We start from the raw sequence: 11,029 nt of genomic DNA, 5'->3' as shown, positions 1-11,029 counted from the left end.
AAGTGGCTAATGCACTCTCCCATAAGTTTCCCAGAATCAACTGGTTAAAACAGTCCTTGAAATGTGAGACATATTGTTAGTTTTTATATAATCAGTAATATATCTAGAGGTGCATGTGTCTTAACTCCTGTTTTCTCCTAGAGCTCCAGGAAGAAATCACAGACAGTGTGGTACAGGCCGTCCACCATAGTCTGTGATTTGGGGGGCTGTCATAATCAGACAGCTAAAGGTAGTCTAGAATTCCTCCTTACTGCAAGGGGTTAAGAAGCTCAAATAACCTGATTGGCACCTGACCAAAAGAACCAATGGGGACAAAAGATACTTTCAAATCTGGAGTGGGGGGAAAGAGAGGCTTTGTTTGTGCTCTTTGTGAGCTCTCTTGGAAAGCAGAGAAGCACTAGGTCAGAAAACTCTTCCTCCTATAAACCATCCTAAAGTGAATCTCAATATTGCAAAAAGAATAAGTAAATAAGGCAAGGCGCATTAGATAACCTTTTTGTTTTCAACTTGTGAATTTCTCTTTGTTAAAGAAAAGTTTATCCCTTCTCTACTTCCCCCCACCCCCATAACTTTGAAACTGAAGCTAAGGGGGGTTCCTCTGTGTTTTGAGTCTTTTGTTACTCTGTAAAGTTATCTTCCATCCTGATTTTAGAGGTGGTTCTTTCACCTTTTCTTTAAATAAAATTCTTCTTTTAAGATCCTGATTTTTTTTTCTCAGTGTCCTATAGATCCAAGGGGTTGGGTCTGTGCTCACCTATACCAATTGGTGAGGATGATAGTCTCAAGCCTTCCCAGGAAGTGGGTGTAGGGCTTGGGGGGGTATTTTGGGGGAATAGGAATTCCAAGTGGTCCTTTCCCTGATACTTTGTCTAAATCACTTGGTGGTGGCAGCGTACCATCCAAGGACACAGAATTTGTGCCTTGGGGAAGCTTTTAACCTAAGCTGGTAGAAATAAACTTAGTGGTCTTTTGTGCAGGTCCCCACATCTGTACCCTAGAGTTCAGCGTGGGGAAGGAACCCTGACAGGCCCTATACTGAGAGAACCCAAATCCCCTGACTTCCAGTCCAGTAGGCTTACCCCATGAATGAAAACATAGAAGAAAAGCGGGAGAAAAGAAAACAGACCAAAAACTATTCCCAAATGTGTGCCGTCTTGTGTGTTAGGGTAAAAAAATACCACATTCATTGTACTGTAATCCTGAAGATAACTGGCAAAGTTTAAAAAGTAGACTAGCTTCTAGCATGCCCTATTGATACAGTCCTAGAGAGGAGGTTACTGAGCCCTGTGGGGTTCTGCTGTGGATGTGAAAACATTCATTACAGCCCTCTGAGTGGGAGGAACTTTGAGAGAGATCTTAGGGGTCTGACTGGAAGACCATAAGATCTGGTCCTCTCCCAAGCTTCTGATACAATTCAAGCTCTGGCTACTCCCAGTACCAATTAGGCTTTTCACTCACAGACTGAGCATATCTTTATAAGATGACCACCTCTCTAATTTCTTGTGAACTTTGATTAAAAGTGAAATTGTCAACCTTGTTTACATTTAAATTACGGTACCACCATCAGGTCTTCGATGCTGGAACTCAAGATAATGGCCCCAGGAAAAAGTACCACCTCAAGCCAGTCTAGTTTGACTCCTGCTGCTAGTACAAAAGCACAGATTAAAAATGCTTCCTGGTGATTCTGTTCAGACCCTTTTGTGTTCACTTTCTACAACTACTTGAGCAGTCAAGTTTTTCGAGCACAAATAAAATTCAGTTTTTTCATGAGTGAGACAGTCCAAATTTTCACTGAAAATGATATTCAAATAGTAAATTTGATTGTAACAGTCAAAGTTGGCACCATATTGGTCAGTTACATGTTTTGTTCAATAGGGGAAGAAAAACAATAGTACAGGACTTGTGACACTTAACATTTGAACATCCGACATACACAACAGATCATTCATCAGCTGTTCACATAGGGGGAAAACAGTAAAGTAGAATAATTTCTATAAATGTAAGAATTTTGCAAACTGTTCATGAACAGAAGCAAAATTAATTTAAATAAATTACTTATTAGGAGATGCTGACTCAGCTCTAGCTACTAACAAGGAATCAAATATAGACTCCAGTAGAATGTTTCACTTTACCTTCCAAAATTAGAAAGGATTAAATTCAGGTGTTTGGAACAGTCTTTAAAGATGGTCTCTAGGGGCCTGATCGTGCAAACGTTCATGGGAGTAGTACTACTGAAGTCAGTGGGGCTATTCATGTGAGTAAGCGTTAGCTGAATCAGGCTGGGCTTGGGGGGAGGGAGAACAGGAAAAGGAGTCACAATTCAGGGTAACTGTACCTCCATGGTCCAGCAAAGGCACCCACTTTAAGACTGCCAGCTATCACCTCTCTTGGGCAAAGACCCTCGTCTTTCTCACTCCTGCCTGAGGATTTTCCAGGCTGCACGGTTCCCTGCTTACATCATGTTGTTCCCAGCAAGCCACATAGCCTAAACAGGCCTCATCTGTACTTTGCTCTCAAGAGACTCTAAACTAGTGGTGGGCAACCTGCAGACCACAGGCTGCATGCGGCCTGTCAGGGTAATCCACTGGCGGGCCGCAAGACAGTTGGTTTACATTGCCCATCTGTAGGCATGGCCTTCCACAGTTCTCTGTTCCTGGCCAAACCAGTCAATGTAAACAAACTGTCTTGTGGCCTGTCAGCAGATTACCCTGACAGGCTGCAGGTTGCCCACCACTGCTATAAACAGTGTAATTGCCACAATAATTTACCCCACAGCTCTTTCTACGCAAGCAGGTTTATTCTTAAGGTGAAAGCACAACAGAGAATGTATTAGCATGCACATAAATTCTTTTTTGTTAATAAGTTTACAAGAGATCATTCTCCTTACCCAGCTCACATAGGGGCTCTGGTAGGAGTCAGTCCTTGAAAACCCCTTTGTGGGGTTTGCTGTGGTTACAAGTTCGTAACTGCTTTAATCAATTCATGGGCACGTTTGTTCTGAGCTAATCTTTCCTTTACAGAGTTTGGACCTTTGATCGTCAGATTCTGGGAACAGGTAATCAGTAGACAATCCTCAAAAAGGCTGGGCTTATCCATAACTAGAGATAAGCACTTGCATTGCACTCCTAGAGATTCTGCTGGCAAACCATTTGGAAAAGTCTATTCTTGTCTGGCCCATTACTCTACATAGTCCTCTGAGGCTCATAACACTTCCCAATGCTCAGAATAGTACATAACCTTTGTATTTAATACAATGGACTCCAAAGATACTTAAGCTTAATTCAGTAAGGCTTTTCAAGAAAATGGCAGACAGCTGCCATGTCAGTTTTCTTCCTTGTGACTATCCGTTCCTAAAGCTGCTGAACTAGGGCCAGGTTCAATAAAAACAGGAAACACATTTAGCCTGCATTCCTGTCCCATGAAAATTGAACTCAATGTTTTTGTTTTGCATATGAACAATAGTCAAATGAAGACCTTTGGAAGTTTAGTCACTACCTAGTAGATGGTGTTGCACTGTTTTGGTAGGGAATCTGTGCTGTGTAACAAGAAAGGGACAATGTATGCTAAATGGGAGAGGGAGTGGAAGTCTATGTATCCTATGAATATTGTTGGTTCATCCTGGTTTGGATGTGACTGGTATTACTCTATTGTATGTCTTCACTTCTTCTAATTTTATATTTAAATAAGTAGAAAGGAAGAGAGTATTGGATATAAAAGATAAGGAAATACAGCAGGATCACCCTTTTAAAAAAAGATCCTATAGAATATAATATGGTTAAACTCAAATATAATATTTTAATCTATAGATTTAAATAGAAAATTTATTACCTCTGCTCTAGAATTATATAGGATGGCTTAAAACAAACAGGCCTGCATCTGTGCTTTGCTCTCTAAGACTATAAATCCTATAAAAATGGTTAATAATTTCTATGAAATTCTATAGGTTCTAAACAAATAACCTGCAAAAAACCTTAGTGGTCTCACCCCTATTAAACGCTTCCCTTATGAATGAGTCCCATAGTAACTTTATGTACTAGGCCAGTTTTGAGACCTCCACATAATGTTTCAGCAATTTAGAAAACATTTACACACATTTGCTGGAAAAAATATTCAGTAATATGAAAAATATATAAGGTTAAGTCTTACTAGCTTTTACCACAAAGATTAATTGTCTGCTAATTTACTGTTGGAGCCACAAATGAACTGACTGATCTTTGTATCAGATATCTTAATTGTTCTTTTGTAAAAGACAAAAGCCTTTTAAACTACCCTGTAGAATCTTGTATTCTATGTATCTTAAACTATTTTATGGAAGTGTTGATTACAATTTTGACAATCCTTCCCATAAATTATACTACCATCTAAGCATCTATATATTTGATTGCATGTTTTAATGCTCTGGCCTTTGGAGCATGAGAAATATTAGTGTTAATGTATGTGTTCAGTTCCATGTGGCAGGATCAGCACTGGGGTTTAATGTTCAAACAATGCTACCCCGAATCTCCAATTAGTTATTCCCTTTAAAATAGGGCATACAAGCTTTATTCTGCAAAGATGATTTATTAGGTTTTTTAGGACTGAGTATTAGCTAGGAAGTTCATGAATTGTTATTTACTCTTAGCTCTCTAAGTTTCCAGTATCACATGTGATTATAATGAGCAGGTATCTTGTCTTTTGCTGGGCACAGCCCCTCCAAATCTTGCCCCTCCCTGCTACCATTATACAATGGGACAGTACTGGTCTTACTGCTGGGGGGGCCCTGATGCCTCCAAGAAATGAGAGCAGAACTCCCCCTTTATTGTGCATTTACTAGAAGTGAATAGCCAGACTCTCAGCCAACCCACAATGTGTAATATGGCAGCGTTAACATGCAAGACTAAAGCAGATGGAAACACCAGCTTGTCCTGATTCCAAAGGCTACAGCCAAAAAATGCATTAGATTCTGGGATTTTCCAGAACTAAATTAAACCACTTTCAAGCTCTTTCTAAATATGTGATGGCTTTGTTCAGCTTGATCACAAACAGGCAGGGGCTAAAGGAAAAGCTCAGGCTTCTAGTGTAGACAAGAGCCAGGAAAGTAATCCATGATTTGTCCTTAAAGTCCATGAGGATCATCTCAAGCATTTCCAGTGCCTATGGCATGAAGATTATCTTAGATTTTGTAAGATAATCTTCATGCCATATTTGCCAAACCAAATAAAAACACATGTTTCTGACAAGCATGCAAGCCCCTTAATCGCTTAAACTTGCTTCCTCAGAGATCCATGTAGGCTGCCGGCTGTCTGCGCTTCTGTTTTAACCCCATCAGAGGCAACATAGCAGGAAAGCAAAGAACACAGACTTAGCAAAGGAATGTCTCAAGCCCTTGATTTATTTGTAATGAACTTGAGTTACAGATATTTGAAAAATAACAAGTCCTGAGCACACCCTCCCCTTGTGTGAGCTCACCTCTTCTGTGATTCCAGGGTCTGGCAGAGTTTCAGGTTGGGCGGAATCCCTCCTGCCCTCTCCCTCCTCCCAGTCCACCTTACATGTGACAGTGGTTGTCCTCCCTGCTTTTAAAATAGGGCTTCCATCCCTGGGCTGTGTGCTCAAGCTGAGGAGCTCCAGATCCACCTGTTGTGCTTACCTCACTTTTGGGCCCCTGGGCAGAAAGATCCACAGGCATGGGCCAGTAGCTGAGTCACTCAAAGTTGATAGCTCCAGAATACTCTGTGAGGTCCTTCAATGGGGTGTCAAAGACTGTTCCTTGGCAGGACACCTGTCTGGAATGCAGTACAATAGGTCATCCAGACTAGGAGTACAACCCAGGATTCATAACTTGATACAGATGTGTCACAGCAGGAACAAGAGCTATTCAGTGGGATGGAGGACCCAAATTCTTTGGAGCAGGGGTCCCATCACAAACACAACACTTGCAGGAACCAAAAAACTGAGGGAGTCGGGGAGAGCATATGGGTGAGCACCCCCCCACCCTTCTTGTCACAATCAGGTAACAGTGAGGGCGGTGAGAAGAATAGTTTCATGCTGGGGTGTGAGAGTTTGCCAAGATGAAGCAGCAGCAGATGCTAATGGCTATGATGTAGCCATGGTAGCACGCAGAGTGGACTTCCATCTTGAACAGTCCCTTACACGTCTTCCTTTGGCAAGAGTCAGTATGGGAGCATCTGGCTAATCAGCTGAACATGAGCTCCCAGTGTGACGCTGTGGCCGAAAGAGCTAATGTAATCCTGGAATGCATAAACAGAAATCTCAAGTGATAACAGAGGCTATATTACTCTGTATTTTGCACTGGTGTGACCACTACTGGAATAGTATGTCCAGTTCTGGTATCAACAATTCAAGAATGATACTGATAAATTGGAGCGAGGTCAAAGAAAAGCCACAAGAATGGCTAAAGGATTAGAGGATCGGCCTTATAGTGATACTCAAAGAACTCAAATTATTTAGCTTTAACAAAGAAAGTTAAGATGATTAGTCTAAAAGTATCTACATGGGGAACAAATATTTAATAATGAGCTCTTTAATCTAGCAGACAAAGGTCTAACACAATCTAAGGGCTGGAAGTTGAAGCCAGACAAACTCAGAAAAGACAAATAAGATGTAAATTTTCAACTGAGTAATCAACTGTTGGAAAAATTTACCAAGGGTCAAAGTGGAGTGTCCATTACTGATAATTTTAAAATAAATATTGGATATCTTTCTTAAAGGAATATGCTCAAAGAATTATTTTGGGGAAGTTCTGTGGCTTATGCTAGACAGGAGGTCAGACTACATCGGTGTTTCTCAACCAGGGACCAGCTTGCTGCCTTCCTAAACTGTGTCAGAGAGATCTCGGGGACTGATGAGAAACACTAGACTAGATGATCACAGTTGTCCCTTCTGGCCTTGGAAGCTATTAATCTAGGTTTCTTAAATGCCTCAAAGTTGCATCTTCCAACCTCATTTGTGGTCAGCCTGGTGCTTTACTTCCTTCAACCTCAGTGCTATAAACCTTCTGTAAAAGCATTCCTTCTACATGTTGGAAGGACCCTACCATTGCAGTTGTCTTGTTTTCAACTGGTGCAAGCCTGCAAGTTGCTGGGATAGTCCAAGTATCTCCTTGTTTGTGATGCAATCAAACCAATGGATGTTAAGAATACACCATAGTTTTTGACACTGAGTACTATTTAGTTTCCTCTCCTGAGCTGATTTCAACAACTATGTTTCTGCTCCATAGAACAGGGTTGTCATCACTACCACACTGACCACTCGTATCTTAGTTGTCACACAGACATCCTGATGCCCAAACAGGTCTTTGAAGATGCCAAAATGCCATCGATTCAAGATCGATCTAATGTGTGACTTCTTCAGTTACAGAACCTCCTGCTGCAACTGACTGCCCACATAGATAAAACTTGTCACAGTTCAAGGCAACTGCACCTGAATTCCCCTGGTCCAGCAGGGGCACCCAGACTCAGCTTTCCAGCCATGACCTCTCGGGCAGAGACATGCGTCTCTTTCCACCCCCTGACCAGGGTATTTCTAGGCTGCCCGTTCCCTGCCTTCCCTGTGAGTTCCCTAGTGAAGTCAGACCGCTTAAGCATGCGTGCTCTGCTTTTTGCCTCAGGGTATGAACAGTAACTACCGCAATTACGTTACCACACAGCACTTTCTGTGCAAGCACATTTATTCTTAAAGGAAAAGCATTACAAAGAAAACATATTAAAAAAACCTACTTGCATACTAATATGCTTACTGGAGGTGGCCCTAAGCCTAACAGGGGCTCTGCAGAAGAACTATGCTTCAAACTCCACCGAGGAGTATTTCTGTTAGTTCAGAACAAGCACACATTGATCCAGTTTTGCATCTTTGATCTGCAAAGAGCAAGAATAGGTAACCAGCCAGACAATGGGTTTCTTCTTCAAGATGTTGCTTCAGAAGAATAGGTTTGGAGGTGGGTAATTTGCATTCCCTTCTTAGGAACCCAAAACAACTAAACATTCAGTTTTGTCTGTCCTATTGTTTTCAAAGAGTCCTTTGAGGCTCATTACCCCTCCCAGAGTTTATATTAGTCATGCCTCCTCTTTAAAGAAGTTGCATACCATTCCACACTAATACAGAAGCATTGTTTTAAAAATGTAAATGAACTCCTAAGAGTCTTAAACCTAATTCAGCAGGTTTGTCCAGCATAGTACAGGAAATTGCCATCTCTGTCACAAAATTATTCACCCATTCAGTGTCCGTGCCATCTACATGCAGCTTTGGCAGGTCATTTGTTTTGGTTTTATAGGGGATGTGCATAGTTTTGGTTTTATCACCGTTGATCTTAAGTCCTATAGATGCTCCAGGTTTTTCACAGCTCTTCCAGCCTTAGCTGAAAGAGCTGTGGAAAAGCTGCAGCATCTATAGGACTTAAGTTGTCTCTCCAAGTAAGGCAATATCATCTACATCAGAGGTGGGCAACCAACCTTGAGCTCCTGGCCAGGGAGGCTAGGCCCCTGCTCCCCCGCCCCCCCGCAGCCTCAGCTCGCCATGCTGCCAGCAATCTCTGAGAGTGGGGCTGCGAGAACCGCCGGCCTGTCCTGGTGCTCTAGACCGTACAGCAGCGTGGCTGGCTCCAGCCGGGCACTCTGAGCGGCATGCTAAGGGAGCCGGGGGGAGTGGGTGGATAAAGGGCAATGGGTCCCGGGGGGCAGTCAGCAGACAGGGGTGTGGACAGGGGTTGGGGCAGGGGGGTTAGATAGGGGATGGGGTCCTGGGGGTAAGGGGACAAGGAGCAGGGGGTTTGGATGTGTCAGGGGTTCTGAGGGGGGCAGTCAGGAGGCGGGAAATGGGAGGGGGTGGATAGGGGGCAGGGCCCAGGCTTTCTGGGGAGGCACAGCCTTCCCTACTCAGCCCTCCATACAGTTTTGGAACCCCAATGTGGCCCTCAGGCCAAAAAGTTTGCCCATCCCTGATCCAAACAATACTAATAATGTGTCAAATGTCACCTTGGAAGGACACAGAAATTGTGTAAAGGTCTCAGAAGGCACATGATGCAGCAACGTGTCATTAAAGAGTATAAAATTGGGAAATGAAAACTGGCAAATTGTGCCCTACATTATCACTCAAAATATAACCTGGTTGGGGGAGATTTGTTTCATAATATAAAATTAGAGATTCCGCTATCCATGCATTGGAGAGCCTTGCTGAAGTCTGCAGAGGTTGTATGGGGCACTGCTTAAGAAACAAGCAAGACGTCACACATCCTCAGGTTAAGATGGGTGAGGATGTGAACACTATCACAAAATTGGGAAAAGACATTACAACAGCAGGAGCCAATAACTGGTGGGATGACTTAATGCATTCTAACATGGAGACTGAAATACAACACCTGATCCTGCAGCCAGTGACAATCATGTGCCTTATGCAAGGGTTAATTATAATCTCTGTGTTTTTGCTTCGTAGGGTGGTTGTGTGTGAATTGATGCAAAATGTTCAGCAAGACCTTGTGTGTTCTGGGCCTAACATCCCCAGGCCCATGTATGGCACATTAATTGGCAACAATATCTCATGCCATGCAAGGGGATGTGCCGGCATTCTTGAGATATGTAAGGCACGGAATTGGGTTGTGTGTAAAGAGGCCACGAATAGCAGCCTAGCCCTGCTGGTTGACATCTTATGGCCCAAGTCATGTTTTCCCCAATGGCTGGTAGGGGGGCCCACCACATAAAAGTTAATTGAGTGCAGAACCCATATCTAGCATTACTTACGTAGGCATGCCGTGACAACTAACAGCGAACAATGTAAGGACAGGGCTAGGAATAATCATCGAACCGATGGTCACCTGGATCAAAGGACTCTCCCCATGGACTTATTCAGGCAGGACAGAGGAGCAAGACAGTTGGTAGTGCTACTGAAATAATGGACATTCTGTATGGAAGTATTGGACAAGAGTGGTAGTACACAGATGGCATCTTGTACCACAAAGGCCCAGATTTGCAGAAATATTAATATGCACCAAGCAGGGGGTGTTTTTCTGGAGACACCCTGAACTGGAAGAAACGGACAAGTACATAACAGAGGACGGAAACATGGCGTAGTGGGTGCATGTAAAACAAGAAAAGGAGGGGATATGTAGGATGTAATATGTAGAATGTATATTTTAAGTGTTGGGACATGTGAAAAGATGCCAGCTTGTCTAGGAAGGAAAGAGAACAGCCAGGTAAAAACCTGAGCCAGCAACCTGATCAGGTAAACAACTGGGGTCAGCAAACTAATCTTAGTGCTAGGCAGAAAAAGCATGGAAAAGAAATGGAAATGATCACATTTAATGTGGAAGCTAAATTCAGAGCTTAATGAGCTCAAATCAGAGGGACTGGATAACTTCCCTCTCAGAATACCGAAAGAAGTAGCACATGAAATCACTAGTCGGGTAGCAAGGATTTTTAATAGATTTATCAAATTGGGGGTGGTACCCTATGACTGGAGAATAGCAAACATAGTATCTATATTTAATAAAGGATGGCTGGAAATATCATCTGGGCACCTACAGGCCTGATAGTCTGACCTCAATAGTATGCAGGACTTTAGAACAAACTTGAAGGAAAAAATAATTAAAGATGGGGAGGTAAATGGAAAATGGGATTAAAATACAACATGGGTTTACTAAAGGTAGATTGTGCCAGACTAACCCGATATCTTTCTTTAAGTGCATTAACTCAAATGCTTTGCTGAAGTCTAAATGCAGTAAACACAGTACCCTGTGGGAAATTATTCATTAAATTAGAGAAACTGGAGATTAGTACAGGAATTGTAAGGCTGGTAAGGAAACGGCGACAGGGTTATGCTGAAAAGAGAACTATTGGGCTGGAGGGAGGTAACTAGTGAAGTTCCCGAAGGACTGGTCTTGGGACTGGTCTTATTTAATATTCTAGTTAATGGCCATGGCACAAAAAGTAGGAATGTGCTAATGAAATTTGCTGATGACCCAAAGTTGGAGGGAATCATCAGGGCAGAGAAGGTTTAGAATATTATGTAGGAAGAACTGGATGCTCTAGAGAACAGG

This window comes from Caretta caretta, chromosome 1 (assembly GCF_965140235.1).
Source record: "Caretta caretta isolate rCarCar2 chromosome 1, rCarCar1.hap1, whole genome shotgun sequence".
In the NCBI taxonomy this organism is placed as follows: Eukaryota; Metazoa; Chordata; order Testudines; family Cheloniidae; genus Caretta; species Caretta caretta.
The sequence above is the reverse complement of the archived record's forward strand: the minus strand, read 5'-3'. Positions refer to the sequence as shown.